General features: G+C 42.1%; 1 long non-coding RNA gene across 1 annotated transcript in view; it reads right to left on the bottom strand.

Annotated features, from left to right (window-relative positions):
- The window catches only part of LOC126510723 (uncharacterized), a 29,705-nt gene extending 11,307 nt beyond the window's left edge, over nt 1–18,398 (bottom strand). Inside the window, exons 1-2 of the long non-coding RNA XR_007594473.1 lie at nt 17,715–18,398; nt 7,495–7,638 (exon numbers count right to left, since the gene is read on the bottom strand). This is a non-coding gene — a long non-coding RNA (uncharacterized lncRNA). The remainder of the gene's footprint in view (nt 1–7,494; nt 7,639–17,714) is intronic.
- Between the last annotated feature and the right edge of the window lie 5,816 nt (nt 18,399–24,214).

The following is a 24,214-nucleotide window of genomic DNA, read 5'->3' as shown; positions in this document are numbered from 1 at the left end:
TTCTTCAGTTGAGGGGCATCTAGGCTGTTTCCAGGTTCTGTCTATTACAAATAAAGCTGCTATGAACATAGTTGAACAAGCGTCCTTTGGGTATATGCTCAAGAGTGGTACAGCTAGGTCCTGAGGTAGATCAGTTCCCCATACTGATTTCCAAAGTGGCTGTACAAGTTTGCCCTCCTAACAACAATGGAGGAGCGTTCCCTTGCTGGTGGAAAACATCTCAGTGGGGCATTTGCAAGGTCCCATGATTTCTCTTTGGGAATGATTAAGTTAGAAAAGCACCTGGAAAAATATACATTAGCCCTCCACTACGAGCAAAGCTCTCACACTGGACTTCATCTGTAGGTTCACAGGAGGGTTAGTGCAGCTGGCTGTCGGGGAACATATTTCGCTGACGACATAGTGCCCATCAGGAAAGGACCGTGGCTGTGTTTTCATTTACCTGGTAAACATTCTCTGTGCACTCTGCTGTGAGAACTGCCACTCTGGAGTAAGAACTACAGTGAAATTATATCAGCCATGACTTTCCCGAGACACAGGCACAGATTATGGAAAGGTTACAATAGCTGGGGTTTTCCCTTTCATAATCAAAAGCATCCTGGGAATCTCTAGCAAGCCTTTCCTAGATCACATAACAATCGGTTTTGCTTTCTCTCGGTGCTGCCTGCACAAACACTCACTGAAGGTGTACTTAGGGGACAGTCATCAGCTCCCCTTTCACAGTGAGGAATAAAAGGTTGGGGATAACATTTGGGGGGAAACCTCAGGTATCTATTAACCATTAACCATTTCAAACAACTGCTCTTTACCCCATGCCGAACAACAAATCGTTTGTGTTTTTATTTCTTAAGATATTATGGTTTAAATATTTCAAAGGTCTTGCCTACAAATTTTCAGCCATAATGAGAGATCTAAAATAGGAGAAGGAAGCAGCAATTGCCCAAAGCCTGGTTTGCATTAGAGACTCTTGGCATCCGTGTATCTTAAGAGGAGACACTGCTTTTCCTGTTGAGCATCTGCAACTGCTTGGACTTGGCTGGTTGCTCTCTTAGACTTCATATCCGCGACTCAGAGAGTGTGTAATACCTTCAGCAAGTGGGGAAAGGAAATCATCGGTTCAACCCACTTCCGAATGACCAAGCAAATTCCCTTGCCACGGAAATTCCAGGAATGCCTTCCTCACAGCACCGGAAGTTCATCAGCGAGGCTAACAGGCAGAATAAAAGTGTCCCTGGCCAGTCAGGCCAGCTTTGTTGGGCTGTCACTGCTTGGCAGAAGTCACTTCAACTACAGGTGTTGCTTAGTGTGCACTTGAGAAGCAATCAAAACCTAACAGGTTGCAGTTGCTAACACACAGAACAATAAGATTTGAAGAGATGAGGATGCTATTAATTATCATGATTACTTTTGTTTTGTTGTTGTTTTACTATCCACTGAAATTTTCATACATCCATATACTGTGTTTCAAGCATTTTCACACACAGTCCTTGCCCTCTCTCATCCATCTCCCTCCCAGACCCCTTCTCCATCTCACAATACCCCTACTCTGGTGTTTGTTTTTGGACCCCTAACCTTAATTAAGACTCCTTGCATAAGCACAATGGGAGTGTGGGGGGGGGGGTAATTAGTGAAACAATTTATCAGTAGCTTTGTCACTGAGGAAAATGGCAGCCCTTCTATGGCAGCCATTATCTTCCCATAAACCCTCAATGAAGGCTAAGGCCTCATGAGCCCCTCCCATATACATATTAAATGGCAATAGGCACAAGATTTTGCAACAAGTAGTAAGCTCACTGAGTGTGATGTCTGTGTCATGTGCACAAGTCGCTGTTTTAAAGCATTCTTCTATAATCCTGGGCCTCTTAATTCTTTCTGCCACTTCTTCTATAAGGTTCCCAAAGATTTGGCAGAGGGTTGATTTAGATGTCCCACACAGGGCCAAGCCCCCCACTCTCAGCACTTTGACCAGTGGTAAGACTCTGGGTCCACCACCAGCCAGTGCAAAAAGTGGCGTCTCTGATAAAGGCTGACAGATCACTTGATGCTCTTGAGACAAGATCTCTATGTAACCCAGGTCGGTTTTGATATTAGGTTATCCTGTCTCATTGCTGAGATTACAGATGCCCACCACTACACCAGCCTAAGTGCCCTGATTTAATAATTAAATATTCCATGGCCATATTTAGTTATACTATAATGCATAACAAATACAAATAGTATATGGCAACTAAGACATGTGTGAGAAACAAAAGCCTGCTCTTGACTTATTTTTATAAAGACACTTTGAATGCTCCTAATGGGATTTCTCCTACAAAGTACAAAACAATAAATTACATCAACTATCTTGAATGTTACACTGAGGGGAAATTACATATAATTTAGGACAGGCTAAATGTATAAAGCTGTATTGCTGTGCTGAACTGAATATTTACGTAGAAAACACAAGACATCATATATTACTTGAAGATATATAAGCTAGACACCTGGAAGTTGACACTTTCTTCCAGAAAGCCTAGTGCCTTACATTATAAACTGATAAGACAGATAAGATGCAACGAGATATTTTTTTTAAGAAGTGCTATATGCCACTCTATTCTCTAGTCTGTTCAATACTTTTCTCAGGACTATGACCAAACTACCTGATATGAAGCAACCTTAGGTAAGATTTCCTATGGATCATGGTTTGGGGGTTACAACCCATGGTGGCTAGGAAGGCAAGTTGATGGTAGCCCTATGTGTGCAGTCGAGAGAAGAAGAGGAAGAGGAGGAGGAGGAGGAAGAAGAAGAGGAGGAAGAGGAGGAGGAGGAGGAGGAGGAGGAGGAGAANAGGAGGAGGAGAAGGAGAAGGAGAAGGAGAAGGAGAAGGAGAAGGAGAAGAAGAAGAAGAAGAAGAAGAAGAAGAAGAAGAAGAAGAAGAAGAAGAAGAAGAAGAAGAAGAAGAAGAAGAAGAAGAAGAAGAAGAAGAAAAAGCTGGAGCCTCCAGCCTCTTGCTCCTGTGTTTTCCGTTCAGTCTAGAACCCCAGCTGTGCAGTGGGATGGGACTGCTGGCATTGAGAGTGGGTCTTCCTCAGAGTCCCTCCTCAGTGGAGCCTCTCTGGAAACACCCTCATAGACACACCCAAGGGGGGGGTTCCAGATGATTCCAAATCCAGTCATCTTGCAAAGAATTATGAACATCGCTTATAGAAAGTAGTGTGGTTCAGGGAGCTGAATTCTTCAACTGAATCAGATCTCTTGCTTTTCTTGCAAATATTTAGTTTTCCTTCTTCTCGTTCATGATCTTCATGCGACTTTACTACTTTTATCTGAACTGCTTGAGGAATTTGTGGGTCTGCCTTTCTGTTTTGCTTCGCTAGAGTGACAGAGAGGATTTTTAACTTATTCACTCCATGAGCACCTGGAGAGGACTGCTTGTACGCTCAAGGCAGCAACAACCTTGAAGGCCAAGAAACATTTCACACTCCAGGCCTTCCCAACCCTCTATCTTCCTGATCTTGCCCACATCTCCTCTGAGTAATGCATTTTGAAGTCTTTATTTCCCACGTATGCGAGGCAGGCATTGATAAAACTTTGGCTTCCTTGAGTGTGCTTCCTCCTGCTCTGTTGGCACAGTTCCCATGAAGTTGGTTTGCTGACTTAATGGGCCAGGAGCTGATTTATGGGAGCCGCACTCAAAGATGTGAGCAGCTGAGCTAACCATGCCTATGACGTGGTGTCTTCATCATCATTCTCCAGTCACAGCCCACTCTCCTCCGGTCTCATCATCTCTCTGAGGATGAGTGAAGAGCTTGTTGGCATAAGTTGGCTTTGGTCAGAACTCCTGCAGTTGCCCTCTCCCAAGACATTTCAGTTATAGTCCAGACAGGTATCATTGAGTCTTCAATTTATGATCAAGTTTTAAAAACAATGATGAAGGGGCCCATCTGCTACCTCATGGCTCAGGTGAGCAGGTGTGTGGTGGTGAGAAGGGAGGGGTGGCGAAGTGGAATGGTGCTACGGAGAAAAGCAGAACCGAATATGTGGTGCTGAGGACCAGGCTGATGTAAGTGGCCTATGCTGCCATCTGAGCTCATGCTGATACCCAGATCTGTGCTGCTGCAGCGGTGGGGGACGAGTGTCTGGGGTCGAGGTCCTCCAGCAGCTGGGATCTGTGTTGATATCAGTGGCCCAGGTTACTTCTAAAGGCCATGCAGGTGTCCATGGTCTGGGCCGCCTCCTGAAGCCATGTTGGTGTCTGTGGGCCATGCTGCTGGGGGCCATACTGATCTGAATGGCTGGTGCTGCCACCAGAGGTGGCATGGTGATGTCTGGATCTGCTGCTGAGGGCCATGTCTGGATCTGCGGTCCTGCTGCAACCGGGGTCTGTGTTGAAGCTCATGGCCTGTGTTGCCACTGAAGGCCATGTGGATGTCAGCGGCCTGGGCTGTTGCCTGATGCCATGCTGATATCTGTAGACCATGTTGCCCCCGGGCCCATATTGATGTAAATGGCCTATTTGGCCACCTGAGGCCATGTTGATGTCCAGACCCATGCTGCAGCCAAGGGCCATGTGTGGGTCTGAGGTCCTACTGCACCTAGGGGCTGTGTTCGTGGTCTACTCTGTCACTAGAAAACATATGGCAGCCCAGGATCCATGCTCCTGCTGCCTATGAAGAGCAGGAAAGTGACTTTTGCAGTGATATCGATGATTGCGGATGCACAGTTGAGAGAGAGGGATACAGAAGGTTTCTGTGACAGCTCCTATCCCAGAACCCCCCCCCCCCCGCCAAAGGAAAAGTAATGTCCTGGACAGGAAGCCATCGAGAAGAAAACTCAAACAGTGTGATAAAGATGCTGAAGTGGTTGGGTATGGGAGGGGCACAACTCAGTTCTGTTGGTGGGGCAGGCCACTGAGAGCTTGACTATGCTCCAGTGAATATATGCATAATACAGATTGGATTTTTTTTTCAATTTTTCACTTGTGTTTTTTGGGGGGTCGGGAGTACAAGGGCAGACATGAAAGGATTGGAAATGCATATGATCTGAATGCATGATGTGAAATTCCCAAAGAGTCAATAAAAACATACAAAAAACATGATGAAGGCTGGAGAGATGGCTCTGATTTTAAGATCGCTTGTTGCTTTTGCAGAGGACCCAGGTTCAATTACCAGCATCCACATGACACCTCATAACCACTCATAACTCTAGTTCCAGGGTTTCCAATGCCTTCTTTTGACCTCTAAGAACACAAAGTACACATGTAGTGCACAGACATGACTGAGAACAATGTATTCTTTCCCATATAATAAAATATATAGGGCTGGAGAGATGGCTCAGAGGTTAAAAGCACTGCTCTTCCAGAGATCATGAGTTCAATTCCCAGCAATCACATGGTGGCTCATGGCCATCTATAATGAGATCTGGTGCCCTCTTCTGGTGTGCAGACATACATGGAGGCAGAATTTATTCATAATAAATAAATCTTTAAAATTAAAAAAAATAAAATAAATGTTTAGACCACCTGATGTGGGATTCCCTCTATATACTGTGAATATGTTTTACTATCATTGGATAATAAAGAAGCTGTTTGGCCTGTGGCAGGGCAAAATAGAGCTAGGTGAGAAAACTAAACTGAATGCTGGGAGAAAGGAGGCAGAATCGGGGAGATTCCATGTAGCTGCTGAAGGAGAAAGACACGAGCTGCCAAGTGGGAACCTTACCAGTAAGCCACGAGCCTCATGGTAAAATTTAAAATAATAGAAATAAGTTAATTTAATATGTAAGAGGTAGCTATAAATATGATTAAACTATAAGCCATGCAGTATTGTAATTAATACAGTTTCTGTGTGATTATTTTGAGTCTGGGCAGCCAGGGAACAAATAAGCAGTCTCTGCCTACAACAACCCACCTCTGCCAACACATAGGGTAAGGGAATCAATTTCACTAAAAGTGGGCTGATCCTTTGTGTTTCTTATCCTCCCAACAACCCACAACAATGTTAAGTCATTTAACAAGCCTTAATATTTTGTTTTACTAGATTTATGTAACCTAATATAGATATTCTATATATATTATATATCCAGAGAGCACAATGAGAGTAAAATTTATGTCAGACAAGCCTACAAGTTAATATGTAACCTATTACCAAATTATAGCCTGCAACTTTCAGCAAGTGAGCTAAGAGAAATCTGAGTAGCTTTGAGTTTTCTGGGATTTTACAAATATTTCATTTAATATCCATATGTTCACACAAAATGTTTTGATCAAATACATCCCCATTCCCTCCCCTCCAACCTCTTCCCCACTATTTTTTCCTCCCAACCTTGTGTGTTCTTTTTTAGTATTATTTAATGTCCACTGAGTCCATTTAACGTTGCCTTTAAATCTAGTCCAAAGAACTGACACAAAGCACACATTGAAATTCCTGCATTTGAGCTTGCCTGATAGAACAGCCTGTTGTAATAGCTTCTTAGGCATTTGGGATTCTAGCACTGAATGTTAGAATCCAAGAACAATGTTTAAAATTTAAAACCCAGAACAATGAGTGGAGACAGTAGAAAAGGTTGAAAAATCGCTTCATAAGTTTACAGTCTTTCTCTTGTGAGTCTAGACTTCAGATGGACGTGAGGCCTCACCTGCACAGAGCTGTCCCATAGTTTCGGGCCAGGCTGCAGGCCCCACATGTGGCTCTCACACAAGGAACCACAGGTCTTACTCTGCTTCTAGTATCATGGTTTACCAAGCCCCAATCTACACTGTACTTTGAGAGTCGGGATAGTCTTTCCCAGAGAAAAGCACATCAATTGGTTATTCAATACCAATATCCAATACTGGAAAACATACATACACGCATCATTATATAGACTGATTAGGTTGTACTTATGTATTTAGACATATAGGTGCATGTATACATATATTCATAACAACAATTAGTGGGAAAGAAGTTATGAATTTGCAGTAGAGCAAATAGGGGTGTATGGGAAGGTTTGGAGGGAGGAGAGGGAAAGGGAAATGCTAAAATTATGTTCTGATCTCAAAAATAAGAGAAGTAATAAAAATGAAAGCAAAAGACAGCTGTTGGTTACTGAGATTGAATTAGAAAACTTCGTTACTGTCCGTTAAACCCTGGGGCAGTTATTATTTATGTCCATTTACTGTATGATGAAAACTTGTCGAAATTCACGCATCTAAGACAAGGACATTCCTCTCCCCACTCCAAAGTGGGCTGACCACTGCTATGTCTGCCTGGATCTACACTCCTGCTCTGAGTAACTAACACTAGCCACAGACCTTTAAAGCTGGGAAGAAATGACAAAGATCTTGCTCTTGCACAAGCAGGTTCTCTGTGAGTGTTTAATGGATGATACATATAACTATCAAATTGGAATTTGTTTCTCAGGGAGGGGCTCCCAGCTGTTCATCAACAGTCTATATGCTATTATAAAGGGACATCTCACCTTGTCGTTAATGTAATTAACATGTAATTCAGCAGCCTTTGAGGGAAGCAGACTCACCTTCGTGATGTGGGCAACCTTCATGGAGTCAACTGAAGGGTTTGAAAGAAAAGACTGGCATCCACCAAAAAGAAGTATGATTTCCAGACTCTTTCGACTTAAGACTGTAGTATCAGCTCGTTTTCTGGTCTCTGAAATGTTGGCCTGAGACAGGTGAGATGGCTCAGTGAGTAAAGGCACTTGCAGTGCAAGTAGGGCAACTTAAATTCAATCCCAGAACCCATGTGCACATAGAATGAGAGAATCAGCTATACAAAGTTGTCCTCTAACCTTCCTGTAAGTGCTATGACATGTACACACACATAATAATGATAATAATAATAATAATTTTAACATAAATTAATTATATATAAATAAAATTTCGGCTTTCTCTGCAAATTTCAGACAACTCTCACAACCAAAACTAGATATATGTACATAAATTTATATACACAAATATCATGTGTATGCATTTATACTATAGGTTCTATTGATGCTGATCCACATTCTCTGTGCTCGTGTGCACACATGCATCCTATAGTCTCTTTTTCTTGAAAACCCTAATATATCTAGCATAACTCTCCCACTAAGAAGCAACCACTGTTGTTACAGAATGCCATATCCCCTGGGAATCAACAAGTGCTCCAACCGAAGGCCAGAGATTAAATATAAAATTAGTTCATGCCTTTATCATTACCTCCCTATCTCCCACTCCCTGGACTAAAGGGAATGGCAGTGAGATGCTTCACCCTGGTCTGCATCATTCCAAAATCTGATCCAGGCACAGCTGCTTCTGTTCTGCCTCTGGGAATTCCCAGGGGCCCTAACCACAACTCACGATGGAAGCCCTTGGGTATGTCAACAGTCAATCCAGTTGAAAATAACACCTCTCCTCTACGGAGTCATATATGACCCCCAAATAAGAAGTTACCTTTATTATTAAGAGCAAATTTTAGATATAAGGTTCATCCCACAAGAAATATTCTACCACCTTTAATAAATGGTGTGTTGTAACAGCCCCCTCCCTTCTTAAACACATGAATTTCCTTTCCTCCTTTTCCAGGCAGAGCCATATTAGTATCTGAATTGTAGTTCTACAGTTCCAACTCCAGCGGAGTCATCCGTTGATGTTTAAAGGATCTGCTAAACTAGAAGGGGACTTCGTCTAAAAGGGCTCACATCCATCGAAAAGTAATAAAAGCACACTTGGCGGAAAAACCGGATCACTCTTCCACGACGATATCAGAGATTACAGTTTCCAAAGAACAGAATCTATTGTCTAGGAAAATTTGGCAGTAAAACGTAATGACCCTCAATTGCCCTTACACATAAACAGTCATAGCTTAACATGAAGCTTTCATTAAAAGATTATAACAATTTATTATCTCTTCCTTCAATTTATCCTCCAGACAAAACTATAAATCAGAAGACTGTAGAATCTACTGACTAAACAGCATCCATTTCCTGCATGCCCAATGGAATAAAAACAGCACTCCTTAGAGAAATGTAGAAATCTCAGAGATGCCAATGTGTGTAGGATTCAGGGTTACACAGGCCGCTGAATGGGATGGGAACAGTCTGGGGCTGGAAGGACACTGGGTGTCATACGTGGACACTGTGCTAGATTACACAATGAAAGCACCAGACAGTCCAACTTTCCTGCAAATCCTAAGAAATTTTCCTACTTAAAAGATCCCAAGTTTCAAATGTTGACATTTCTTTTGTGAACAGGGATGGGGGGTGCATGCGTGCACACGTGTTTGCATATTTGCATGTGTGTGAGCACATTTGTGAGCTGGTGTGTATTCACCTTTGCACAGACATGGAGAAGCCTGAAGTGGATGTCTCACATCTTGTTCACTCGCTCTCCACCTCGTATACTGAAGCAGGGTCTCTCAGTTGAACTCAGAGTTCACTGACCATCTAGTCTAGCCAGCCAGTTTTGCCCCAGGCATCCACTGCCTCTGCCTGGGAATGACAGGTAGAACCACATCCACTCAGCTTTTACATGGGTTCTAGTAATCTGAACTCTTGTCCTCAAACTCGCCCAGCAAGGGCTTAATTCACTGAGTCATCTCCCCAGCCCAACATTATTGTTTTAAAAAGCACTGGATAAGCCAAAGAAAACTTGTCTATTTCAAAAACTCTACCCAGGCCCTACCAACCACAGTGCAGCAGTCTAACCTCTGGCCACATGTCTCAGCAGCCTCTAAATACACAGATCACTCCACTAGGGGCGGTTCTGCAAATGTAACACGCTGCACCATGCTGTGGTGTCCTCAGTTTCCCTCTGCTAGCCTGGCTTCAGTCACATGCCTGAAAGTCCTACTTTACCCCTTTCTTATCTATGAACATGTAGAAAGTCTCTCTCACCTCTAGCTGGGCTAACCTTAACCATCCTTTGTGCTCCTCAGCTGCGATCTCTAGAGCTCCCGAGTTCACCCGTATATGATATTTTGTTCTTATTTAACTGACACGTGCTAAAAGCCATAAGCTTCCCCAAAGTAGGGGAAGTGCTTTTTCATCCTCCATCACAACTCTCTCTCTCTCTCTCTCTCTCTCTCTCTCTCTCTCTCTCTCTCTCTCTCTCTCTCCTGGAACTCACACTATAGATCAAGCTGCCCTGAAACTCAGAGATCCACCTGCTTCTGCCTCCCAAGTGCTGGGATTAAAGGCACGTGCCACCACTGCCAGATCATAGTCACAACTCTCTATGCAACCCCTGCTCCATAGCATTGTCACCACCACCGTGACATGTGCTTATAGGATCCAAGTGTCTCACACTAGCTCTATCACCCTAGTTTTGCAGATGACGAAGCAATAGCTCAATGTGATGAGCTTCAGTAGCACACAGACAGCATCAGAGACCACAGTTCTAGGCCAGGCTTCTGCATCACACATACTTCCTCCCACATGAACAGTGAATCCAATCCAGTCCAAAGCAAACTCCCTAGTGCCTGGCCGTTCTCCAATATTGTTAGTCCCTTTCTTGCACATCTTTCAGTTGATAATCCAATATAAACCTCAGCGACAGTCTTCGCAGGAGTGATTTCATGACAATAGAGTTCAAAGACTAACCCCAGCTAGCCTTCCTGAATCCACCCTCACCTGACTCAAACTCTGTGGAAACAAGCCCAAGAGGCCTGACCCTCTGCTAACCCCACTAGGCAGTTGCTTTGGAGGCAAACAGCAGCTTAACCAAACATGACCTCTTGTTTGTTCTAGCGCTCTTTGTCATTGCAGTGACATTCAAGTCCGGCTTCTCGTGAGAAATCAAAGAGTGAAGGCTGAAAGTTTGGGGGTTTGGGGATTGGGGGGTTCGTTTGTTTGTTCTGGTTTTTTTTGTCATACATAAAAATGCAACTGCATGCCTTTCTTCCTTTTCAAGCAGGTATTACTTATCTACATGACTAAGGGCTGGTGGAGCTAAAGAGAAACCTGGTGCAGGTCTGGCCTCTGCAGTTTGAAGTTTCGGGGCATGGGCGGTCACTCTCAGAAACCAGAGACTCTGCATTTCCCTTTGCACTACAAGCGCTTATACTTCAGGCGTCTTCTTGTTTTATCTGATTACAAATGTCCAACTAAAGCAGTCCAGTGTTTAGAGAAGGTGAAGACCTGAGAATGTTGAGTCCTCGGTTGACACTCGAGTAATGTAGCCAGGGACAAGGAGGAAGTCAGTCCACACTAGAGCACTGTGTCTGTGCACTGTCTCTCTCTCTGGCTCACGCCTGTGAACTAGCTGGTGACAATCGGACAAACGATTGTGCTAAACGTTTGTGGCAAAGCATAAACGACTCCCATCAATCCCGGGCCATCTTTTATAAGGATGAAACTTGACTTTTGCCATTTTGGTTGCCACTTGCTTCAAAATGAGTTACGTGCCTGTGGTTAAAATTCTACATCTCTTTGTTTTGCCCTTGCAACATAAAAGGTTTCATCTTCTGTTTCTCGATTTACTCCTCTAGTTTTAAAACAAAGTTTCATTCCCTAGTCGTGTTTTATTTCTCCCTCAAAATCTGGTTTTATATTCCTGACTCGGGAGCAATGCTGCCACCTGCTGACCACTGGTATATAGCGCCTTATGACCTTTGGTCAGGCTGGGTAAAGACCCGTGTACGGGAACGTCATCCTACAACTAGCCGACAGAACATTTACCGCTTTAGAGCCAGCCTTTAGGTTTGGCGCTTTTCACACGCTTTCTATCTATCTTCCTCTCTCTTTCACACAGGAAGCCAGTATTAATGAAGTGCTAGACTATGTTGAAAGCCTGAGAGGAGGGGGAAAAAAAAGCACGCTTTACTGCCCCCTGCTGTTCAGGCTCCTTAGCATTTCCCCTTTTTTTTTTTTTTTTTTTTTTGAATGACATGAAGTAATTGCGTGTTTGCAGCTACAGTGTGTGATGTGTCAATGCAGCAGTACAGGGGTAGTGATCACAGCAGTATGACTGGCGTGTCTCCCACGCCGACATTTGTCATTTCTCTGTTGAGGACACTTAAAGTCCTCTCTCGAAGCTGTTCTGAATTATCTGATTCATTACCCTCTTGTGTTGTAGAACATCAGAGGCCATTTCTCCAAACCATCTGCACCGCCTCTACACGATTTCTTTAAACCAAAACCAAAATAATCAAAGGGTCTTTTCATCTTTTCAATCATTCATTTGGTGAATGAATATAAACTATGCTGAGTCTCTGAACCATTCATGATGACTGAGTTTCAAAATTGGGGTCAATGTGGGGGAAAAAAGGAAAAAATTCAAGATAGGATTACATGGAGCTAGGTTTCAAGTGTTCCTAAAGTGACCCATTCAGTGCCTGGAGACAGGAAAAAGGACAGGAAGAAAAAAGATGGGGAGAAGAAAGGAAGGAGGTGGCAGGAAAGAGGAGGAGCGGGGAAGGGTAAGACATCATGTGTCAGCCATGGAGAGGACCGCTTGAGGCTTCTTTTGAAAGGAAGTGCATTAAATGCGTGAAAGTCTTAAAATAAGGACTAGACGGGGGTAATGAGAGCAAGATCTGCCTAATATTTTAATTTAATTATGGCCATTGCTCAGAGTCCAAACTCTTGCATCTGGCCAAGATCTCAGGTAAGGGCTGTGAAAGTCTTCATAGCATCTCCTGTCTCTGTTTTAAATGTGTTGCCTAGAGTCCCAGCTACTACTCAATTTGTGGTTTGACAGGAAGAGGATACTTCATAATCACTGGTCCCATGTGGAGAAAACTGTACACACTACAAGCATGTAAAAAGCAACTTGATAGATGATAGATAGACAGACAGACAGACAGACAGATAGCAGCATAAATTACCTGTTCTGAAAATATATTGAAACCCATCAGACATTGGTGACAGAAACTGAAGATGACATATATAAACAAAAGGATTTTGGGGTTCTTGGGTCGAAAGAATTAACATCACAGATGTGTCCACGTGATTAAAGGTACTCCACTAATTCAGCGACGTCCATATCAAAATCCCAATGACATTCTCATAGAAAAAGAAAATCTGAAACTTTACCAGGAAACACAAGACCCCACGTAGCCAACACCAATCTTGAATGAAAAGGAACAAAGCTGGGACATCACAGTTTAGAGTATAATTTGTGTGCTTGTTATCACTACACTACACACACACACACACACACAAACACACACACACAAACACACACACACACAAACACACGTTGGTATAACTGAAATCCATAGCTACATCAACAAAAAAATTATTCTCTTCCATGTTTCCACTGCTTTATAAGGGCTATCTTGGTGTATGTGATATATATGTAGGTGTGCATGGGTGTTAACATGTGTGGGTATATGTTGGAAGTCTGTGTGTGTGCTCATGGCAGCATGCACACATGCAAGCCAGAGGTTGGGTGCCTTCCTTGATCTCTCTTCAACCAACATTCGGAGGCAAGATCTCTCACTTGAGCCCAGAGCACACTGGTTCAGCTAGCTAGATTTGCTTTGGGGAGTCCATCTCTCTTTCTGAGTGTAGGAAGTCATCACACCTGTTCAGGTTGTATGTGGGCCCTGGAAATCTGAACTCTGGCCCTCAGGATTTCATGAACAGGAATGAGAAGACTGTAGGCTCTATACTATTGCTTGTCTGCTTGTGTATCGGTACCATGCTGTCTTTGTCTATGGCTTTGTAGTCTATTTCAAAATCAGGTATAGATAGGGAACCTGAAATGACCCTATCCTATAGCAATACTGACGAATATCTTCCATATCACCATAGAACCTTCATCTGGTGATGGATAGAGATAGAGACAGAGACCCACACTGGAGCACTGGACTGAGCTCCCAAGGTCCCAATGAGGAGCAGATGGAGGGAGAACACGAGCAAGGATGTCAGGACCACGAGGGGTGCACCCACCCACTGAGACAGTGGGGCTGATCTATTGGGAGCTCACCAAGGCCAGCTGGACTGTGACTGAAAAAGCATGGACTCTCTGATCATGGCGAACAATGGGGGCTGATGAGAAGCCAAGGACAATGGCACGGGGTTTTGATCCTACTTCATGTTCCGGCTTGGTGGGAGCCTAGCAGGTTTGGATGTTCACCTTCCAAGACATAGACGGAGGGGGGAGGACCTTGGACTTTCCACAGGGCAATGAACCCGGACTGCTCTTTAGACTGGAGAGGGAGGAGGAGAGGAGTGGGGGGAGGGGGAAATGGGAGGCTGGGAGGAGGCGGAAACTTTTTTTTTCCTTTTCTCAATAAAAAAAAAAATCAGGTATAATGCTTTCAGCACTTTTATTTCTGCTTTGGATTACTTTGGCTATTCTGAGTTTTCTGCTTTGCAATAATTTATATTTTTTTCAATTTCTCCAAAGAAAAGTCAGTGGAATTTTGATAGGACTTTATTGAATTAGTATATCACTTTCAGTAATATATCTGTTTTTACAATATAGTCTATCGATCCACGAGCACAGAGGTCTTTCTATCTTCCTGTTTCTTGTTTTGGTGTTTTAGTTTTCATCATAGGGACCTTTTGACTTCTTGGTTAGGTTTATTCCTAGGTATTTTATTTTTAAGCCATTATGAACAGAAATTTTTCCTGTTTTTTTCCCCTCAGCAAATTCACTACTGGTATATAGTTGACTTCTGTGTGTCTATTTGTATCTTGAACCTTGGCCTGAAAGTATTTATCAAATCTGAGAGCTTTCTAGTACAGTCTTTAATGTCTACTGAGTATGGGATCACACGTTGCTTTCTTCCTTTCCTTCTCTTTCTCGTCTGATTGCTACAGGTAAGACTCTGAGCATTATACTGAATAAGAGTGGAGAATGACACCCTTCCCTTCCTGATTTTAGAGGAAATGCTCTCACTTGTTCAATATATAGTATAAAGCATCTTGGATGCAGACTCTACTGCGCTGAGATGTTTCTTCTATTCCTAGCTTCTTCGGTGCTTTTGTCGGGAAGGTATTTTGAACTCTGTCAACGAGCTCTCCTACCCCTATTGAACCATTAGGTGGCTTCTGTCCCTGTTTACACCATGCCTTACAAGTACTGAAGAGATGTGCTTCCAGCAGCCCAGGGCTATTTTGTCCACTACTTTTTCATGTGCACTTCACTGGTGGAGCCTGAGGAATATAACAAGGGAGGAAACAAAAACTCAGAGCAGTCTGAGGTTTCAGTGAGACAGAATTCATTCTGAAGTTTCTAGAGAGATTCAGCTTGAAGATTTGAAGAGACAGGATCGCCCCCTTCGTCTGAGCATTGGCAGAGGGAAAAACTCTCTAGCAGTTGGCTGCTCTCCTCTGATCCTTCAGTTTTCACCCCTGATAGCTGACTCTGAGTTTTTATTATTAAGACCAATGAGAATTTGTGTTAAAATTTAGTTTCCTTTCCATGAGTCTACGCTCTTGTCCTCTGTACTTCTCAAGTATCCAGTCAATCCAGACAAATTCCTAAGGCTCTTTCTCTCACCGAGAGTCTATTTTTTTTTTAATTCTGGTTTAATTCTTTATAAGAGTGTATAAAATGACATGGTCACTCCATTGTATGGACAAGAGAAGGCTTTATTGTAGATATGAGAGAGGGGGGGGGAGAGAAAGAGAGACTAGCCAAGAGGCTTCTGGAAGAGTCCAGAGCAGAGAGAAAGTAGACTGAACATGGCCAGCAGATTGTACCTGACCAGGGCTATCTGTGAGAGAGGAAAGAGTGGCAGGGCACGGGGAAAACACAGGAAAGAGAGGAACAAGGAGGTGGTGGAGAACAGTACGGTTATCAGAAGAATTAGTAGCTAAGGGGAGGAAAGCCCCTGAAGTGGAGGGAGTTTAGGGTAGAGAGGAGGCAAGAAGGACTAGGATGCTAGCATTGATTTTGAAATGTGTGCAAGGGACTCATGATACTGAGGGAGCCTGGGGGTCAGCATACACGTTGACATGCTAATAGGCAGAACAGGGAGTCGTATGTTCCTTCTGCCAGAGGTAATGTAAATGAGTCCTTTTGGTAGATGGGAAATGGCTTCACACGTTCCTAAGGAATGCTGGATTTTATCTAACCACCAGAAATCCTCCTACAGTCCAGGTTGAGGTCAATTAGGGATATTTGGTCTGCCTATTGGAGCTTAGGGAATTGGAGCTTTCTTTGGACCTGACAAAGAGAGGTGCCTTCTAACCTTCCATCTTACCCAGAATTCTATTATTCGTGTGTCAGGGAGAGGGGGTTATAGTGTTTTGTTTGGTTGGTTGGTTAGTTAGCTGCACTCTGCAACCTGGGATGGCCTGGGACTTACCTGCAATGCAGCGTAAGCTGGCTTTGATCTCCACAAAGTCCTCCTACTCTCAGCCTCCTAAAGGTTGTGATTTCATGGGGACATTTTCTACTACCATCTGCAATACTTAAACATTAACAAATTTCACTACAACTACTGTGGGACAATGGTCTTGTACCCTGTAAAGATTTGTCACTTGTATTGGTTTAATAAAATGCTGACTGGCCAGTAGCCAGGCAGGAATTACAGATAAGCAACCAGAGCAGGAGAATTCTGGGAAGAGGAAAGGCTCAGGCTGCAGTCGTCACCCAGATACAGAGAAATCAAGTTGAGAATGACTCACTGATAAAAGGTACCAAGTCACATGGCTAACACAGACAAGAATTATGAGATAATTTAAGATGTAAGAGTTAGCTAAAAATATGCCTAAGCTATTGGCCAAACAGTATTATAATTAATATAATTTCTGTGTAATTATTTCAGGTCAGGTCTAGAAGGAAGGAAATGAACGAGCAGCCTCCACCTACACACAACCTCAACCTTATCCCAGGTCACCCTTTCCACCTTCTTGCCTTTATTTAAGTTGTATCTACCTTCTCTCCAAACAGTTCTCTTGATGTGTATTTTTTTTAATTTATTTTATCTTATGTGCATTGTGTTTTGCCTGCATACATGTCTGTGCGAGGATGCCAAATCCTCTGGAGCTGGAGTTACAGACAGTTGAAACCACCATGTAGGTGCTGGGATTGAACTCAGGACCTCTGGAAGAGCAGCCAGTGCTCTTAACTGCTGAGCCATATCTCCAGCCCACTCCTGAAGTGAATATTACCCCTCTCCTGACTTACCACGGGACAATGGTAAGGACAGCATTCACCTGGTCCCTCTCTGCTCATTCAAGGCCAGTTTGCCTCTATAACCTTCATAACTAATAATATTAAGGACAGCTCACCCTGGAGCATGCTATACTTCTTGCCCCAAATTGAACCAATCACAGCAAGCTAGAGAGGCTATGACTGTGGACAGCACAGACGCAAAGATACTCTCTTCCCTATCTGATGATCTCACTCAGCTGCCCACTTCCTGTATCGTGCTGTAACTTTTCAGTACAGAACTGACTACTCATCAAAAAGCTTGATCTCATTGGCTTCCCTCTGGGACTTCCTTTCTTTCCACATTCCGTATCGAAGCCTAGCCATACTGTTCTTAGATTTCTCTCAGTCCTCCTGTTCCTAGACCCTCGCTCCACTTTACCGACCACTCAACTTCCTCCTGGCCTCCTTGTTCTCCTGCAAGCCTAGAGTCTTGTGATTGATAACATGAATTTGTACTTCCCCAAACAGCAAAGTTGTATCACTTTAGACTCGTGGTCTCTAATCTGACATGCCATGCATCTACCATTTTTCCCTTACCTAATTATGTAGCCCCTATCTCCTATTTTGTTTAGAAAATGGGGCCACCAGAACTGGCCTCCATGATGTGCTCCACAATTGTTTTTGAATATTTTAGAGTTCTTACTCTTACCTTCTTTCTTGTAGATTCGAGTCTCTGTCTGGATATAAGACAATGATCTCCAAAATTGCTTCTGATTCCATTTTTCTGGGGTCCTCTGGGATCTCAGCTTCCAGCTTGGTCTCATTTAATTTTCCATCATACTTCCAGGTTGGTTTCATATAATTTTTCCTCCATAGGTTTATTCCTTCCTACATACAAATATGTTTGAAACTCTGATCATTGAAAGGGGAAAATTCCATCCCACTGACTCCCTGTCTTCTGATCATACCCTAATATCCTCTCTTTTTATTAAAACTATATAGAAAGGAGTCTGGATGCATAGCGAGGTATTTACAAATATCTGGGCTATATATGGAAAGATGTCTCCGTGGTTAAGGGTACTTACTCCTCTTCCAAAGGAGCCAGGTTTGGTTCCCTGCACTCACATAGCGACCAACAACTCCCCATAACTCCAGTCCCATGCAGGCAAAACACTCATACATTTAAAATTAAAAAGAATAAAGATGTTTGGGCTTAGTAGCCTTCCTATATGCCAAAGATAAAAGGACTGAGAAAGAAATCAGGAAATCAACACCTTTCACAATAGCCTCAAGTAAATAAATAACTTGGAATATGCCTAGCCAAGGGGGAGGGGGAACCCTCTAAAATATAAAATTTAAAACAACAAAGAGAGATAGTAAAGAAAACAGAGAGACAGACAGCCCTCGCATGTCCATGGACTGGCAGGATTAATATTATGAAAGTGGTCATTCTACCAAAAGCAATCTACAGACTTAACCCTCATCAAATCCTAACACACAAAATCTTCAAAAAAAAATTTTAAAAAACAATCATAAAATTTGTATAGAAGCAGAAAAGAGCCCAGAGAGGCAAACAAGCCTGAACAATAAAAACTCTGCTGGAGGTATCATCATACCTGATTGCAAATGATACTACAGAGGCATGGTAGTAAAAATAGCATTATATTGGCACAAAAGCTAGACATGTTGGTCAATGGAATAGAAGTGAGGACCCAGACGTAAGTCCACACACCTACAGCCACCTGATTTCTTTTTTTCCCTTTGATATGGAATGATTTCTTATATATAAAGATGCCAAAATCATAGTTAAGAGAAAAGATGGAATCTTTAACAAATGATATTAAGAAAACTATCTACATGTAGAAAAATGAAACTTGATCCTTCTTTCTCAGGCTTACACAGATTGGTTCCATAGGGATTAAAAATCTCAAAGTCAACCCTTGAATTTCTAGAAGGAAGAGTAGGGAGTACGGGTCACAATGTACACTCAGGTAAGGACTTTCTGAATAGACTCCAGGTGACCCAGATATAAGATCACCAATCAACAAGTGGAATTTCAGAACACTAAAATGTTTCTGTGTTGCAAAAGAAAACTGTTAAGGCAGCCTACATAATGGAGGAAGATAACAATCTTTGCCAACTATACACCTGACAGATGGTCAGAGTCTAGAATATACTAGGAACTCCAAAGTTAAACACCATGAAAAAAACAAACAACCCAATTAAATTTTATGGAACTGAACACAGAGTTCTCAAAAGAAAAATATAAATGGCTAAAAAATATTTGAAAAGATATTCTTACCCTTAACCATCAGGGAAATGCAAGTAAAACTACTCTGAGATTATTTTTCTTACCCCTGTCAGAATGGCTAAAATTTTAAACCAAACCAACAAAAATGATAGTAAAAAAAAAAAAAAAAATGAAGGAAATAGAGAACCCTCATGCACTTTGGCATGAGGAGTTCAAGTTGGTGCAGACAGGATGAAAATCAGGGTGGTGGTTCCTTGGAAAACCAGAAATGACTCAAATATACCACTCCTGGACATATAGCCAGAAGACTATTTCCTACTCCAGAGACACATGCTCATCTGAGTTTGTAGCTGCTCTGCTCAAAATAGCTAGAATGTGGAAACAGTCTAGATGTCCATCACATGAATAATGGATAATGAGGATATAGTACACATATAAACATTTGCATACAAAATGGATTTATATATAAAAATCTCCTTATAGAGCCAGAGCAGACCTGAGGCAGCAAACTCCACAAGAGCAGGACTGAGCCAGCGACCTGGGTGGGAGCAGGCCTGGGATGGAGAGCAGGAGCGGATCCAGACCAGGGACATTTGCGGAGGCAGGACTGAGCCAGCCACCTGGGCCAGAACAGATCTGAGACAGCAAGCTCCACAGGAGTAGGTACAGGGGAGCAGCTGCTGAGCAAGTGGGCCAGAGACAGAGACCACTGTGGGTCCTGGTGTGAATCTGGGACCTTCGAAGGAGTAGACTTGAGCCAGGACCCCTGCAGGTCTGGGCATGAGTTTGGAACCTCTGAGGAAGTAGGCCGGAGCCAGGTCCTCTGTGGGTCCCAGCACACCCAAGTCTGGGACCTCCAAGGGAGAAGATCAGAGCCAGAGACCTTTTCAGGACCAACCCCAAGCCAGGGACCTGCGCAGGAGCAGATCCAGACCAGGGACATTTACAGAAAAAGGTCTGAGCCAGTAACCTAGACCAGAGCAGGCCTGAGATAGCAAACTCCACAGGAGTGGAGCAAACTCCAGGAGCACTGAGTGACCTCCAGGAACACTGAGTGACCAACAGGAACACGGAGTGACCAACAGGATAACTAGAACTGTGGTACTGACTGTAGATGAGGAAAAACCATCTGAGCCTTGGATCCACTGGCACCTAGAAGATTATTCACCAGAGTCACAGACAGCCCCAAGTATACCAATTATAGGAAAAGATGAGTAGACAAGGTAAGAACACATGCAACACCACAAAGAGCAAAATGACAGCAGTAAAATCTAGAGACCCTATAACAGCAAGATTTGAACAACCAAATATAGATGAAGCAGAAGAAAATGACCTAAAAAATAACTTCAGGAGAATATTTGAGACTCTTTAAGAGGAAATAAGAAATTCTCTCAAAGAAATGGAGGAAAAGACAAACAAAAAATTGAAAGATATAAATCCCTTAAAGAAAACCAAAAAAAAAAAAGTAACCAAACATATGAAAGAAACTATTCAAGACTTGAAAACTGAAATAGTGACAATAAAGAAAACACAATTTGAGGAAATTATAGAAACAGAAATCATGAGAAAATGATCAGGAACCACAAATGCAAATATAAACAGCAGAATACAAGAGATGGAAGAGAGAATCTCAAGCACTGAAGATACAATAGAGGAAATAGACTCATCAGTCAAAGAAAACATTAAATATAACAAAAGCTTAACCCAAAATATCCAGGAAATAGGGGACACCATGAAGACCAAACCTAAGAATAATAGGTATAGAAGAAGGAGAAGTTCAACCCCAAAGCACATAAAATATATTTAACAAAGTCATAGAAGAAAGCTTTCCTAACCTAAAGAAAGATACACCTATGAAGATACAAGAAGCTTACAGAACACCAAATAAACTGGGAAAAAAAGTACCCTCACCAAATAACAATCAAAACACTAAACATACAGAATAAAGAAAGACTATTAAAAGTTGCAAAGGAAAATGGCCAAGCAACATATAAAGGCGGATCTATCAGAATTACACCTGAATTCTCATTGGAGACAATGAAAGCCAGAAAAGGTTGTGGTCAAGTGTTATGCAGACATTAAGAGACTAGGGATGCCAGCCCAGACTATTATACCCAGGAAAACTTTCAATTACCATAGGACAAAACAAGTTAGTCCATGACAAAACCAGACTTAACCAATACCTAGCCACAAACCCAGCCCTACACAAAATACTAAAAGTAAAACTCCAACCCAAAGAAGTTGGCTATATCAACAAAAACACAGACAATTGATGATCTCACATCCACAAATTCCAAAGAAGGAAAAAACATACAAAATAACATCGCCAACAACAAAAACTAAATTAACAGGAGATAGCGATCACTGGTCATTAATATCCCTTAATATAAATGGACTCAACTCATCTACAGAAAGGCACAGGCTAACAGATTCGATACGAAAACAGAATCCATCCTTCTGTTGTATATAAGAAACACATCTCAACCTCAAAGACCGACACCGCCTCAGAGTAAAAGGTTGGGAAAATGGACCTAAGAAACAAGCTGGTATAACTATCTTACTATCTAACAAAATAGACTTCAAACTAAAATCAATAAAAAGAGACAAAGAAGGACATTTCATATTAGTCACAGGAGACTTCAACACTCCACTCTCACCACTGGACAGGTCAGTCACACAAAAAATTAACAGAGAAATAGGGAACTAACAGATGTTATGACTCAAATGGACTTACAGACAACTATAGAATATTCCATCCAAACATAAAAGAATATATCTTCTTCTCAGCACCTCATGGAACTTCTCAAAAAGCGACCACATACTCGGTAACAAAACAAACTTCAACAGATACAAAAAAAAAAAGGAACAACCCCATGTATCTTATCAGATCACTATGGTTTAAAACTATAAGTAAAGAGCAATACCAATTCCAGAAAGCCCCCAAACACATGGAAATTATCAGCAATGGGTCAAGGAAGAAATAAAGGGAGAAATTAAAGACTTTCTAAAATTTAATGAAAATGACTATACAACATACCCAAATTTATGGGACACAATGAAAGCAGTGTTAAGAAGAAAGTTTGTAGCACTAAACCCCTACATAAAAAAGTTGGAAAAAATCCCACACTAGTGAATTAACAGAACATTTGAAACCTTTAGAATAAAAAGAAGGAAACTCACCCAAAAGATTCAAAAGATTTGATGGAAACCACCCATCAAAATCCTAGCAAAATTCTTCACAAACCTTGAAAGAATGCTACTCAGCTTCATATGGAAAGGCAAAAAACTCAGGATAGCCAAAACAATCCTGTGCAATAAAAGAACTTCTGGAGGCATCACAATCCCTGATTTCAAACTCTACTACAGAGCTACAGTACTGAAAAGAGCCTGGTACTGGCATAAGAACAGATAGGAGGACCAATGGAACCAAATAGAAGACCTGGATATCAATCCACTCATCTTCAAACACCTGATTTTTGACAACGAAGCAAAAATTATCAAATGGACTAAAGAAGCATATTTAACAAATGGTTCTGGCATAACTGGATATCAACATGTAGAAGAATGAAAATAGATCCATATCTATCACCATGCACAAAACTCAATTCCAAATGTATCAAAGACCTCAACATAAAGCCAGCTACACTGAACCTCATAGAAGAGAAAGTGGGAAGTACACTTGAATGCATTGGCATGGGAAACCACTTTCTAAATATAACCCTAGTAGGACAAACACTGAGAGAAACAATTAATAAATGGGACCTCCTGAAATTAAAAAGCTTCTGTAAAGCAAAGGACATAGTCAAACATGACAAAATGACAGCCTACAGAATGGGAAAAAGATCTTCACCAACCCCAAATCAGACAGAGGTCTGATCTCCAAAATATACAAAGAACTCAAGAAATCAGTCATCAAAAGAACAAATAATCCAATAAAAATGGAGTACAGACCTAAACAGAGAACTCTCAACAGAGGAATCTAAAATGGCTGAAAGACACTTAAGGAAATGTTCAACATCCTTAGTCATCAGAGAAATGCAAATCAAAACAACTTTGAGATTCCATCTTACACCTGTAAGAACGGCCAAGATCAAAAACACTAGTGACAACTTATGCTGGAGAGGTTGTGGGGAAAAGGGAACACTTCTGCATTGCTGGTAGGAGTCTAAGCTGGTACAGCCCCTTTGCATGTCAGTGTGGCGATTTCTCAGAAAATTAGGAAACAACCTTCCTCAAGACCCAGCAATACCACTTTTGGGTACATATCCAAAGGATGCTCAATCGTGCCACAAGGACATGTGGTCAACTATGTTCATAGCAGCATTGTTTATCATAGCCAGAACCTGGAAACAACCTAAATGCCTCTCAACCAAAGAATGAATAAGGAATATGTGGTACATTTGCACAATGGAGTACTACACTGGAGGAAAAAAAATGAAAACATCTTGAAATCTGCGGGCAAATGGATGGAGCTAGAAAACATTATTTTGAGTGAGGTAACCCAGACCCAGAAAGACAATTTCATATGTACTCACTCATGAGTGGTTTTTAAACATAAAACAAACAAACAAAAAAAAAACAGCCTACAAATTGATGTGGGAGTGTCATATCAATCTGTTGATTTCATTGGCTGAGCAATAAAGAAACTGCTGGCTCTGATAGGTTAAAAGATAGATGGGAGGAGGAAACAGAATAGAATGCTGGGCGGAAGAGGAAGTGAGGTCAGACTCTGCTCTGCTCCCAGAGAGACCAGACAACTCTGCGCTCTGGAGCAGAGACATCATGGACGGAGGCTAGAATCTTGCCGGTAAGCGCACCTTGGGGTGCTTACACACATCATTAGAAATGGGCTAGTCCAGGTGCGAGAATTAGCCTGTAAGGGCTAGAGTTCATGGGCCAAGCAGTTCTTAAATGAATACAGTTTGTGTGTTGTTATTTCGGGCATGAGCTAGCCAAGC

This window comes from Alexandromys fortis, unplaced genomic scaffold (genome assembly GCF_014885135.2).
Source record: "Alexandromys fortis isolate MF-2015 unplaced genomic scaffold, M_Fortis_MF-2015_v1.1 scaffold_64, whole genome shotgun sequence".
NCBI lineage: Eukaryota > Metazoa > Chordata > Mammalia > Rodentia > Cricetidae > Alexandromys > Alexandromys fortis.
The sequence above is the reverse complement of the archived record's forward strand: the minus strand, read 5'-3'. Positions and strand labels throughout refer to the sequence as shown.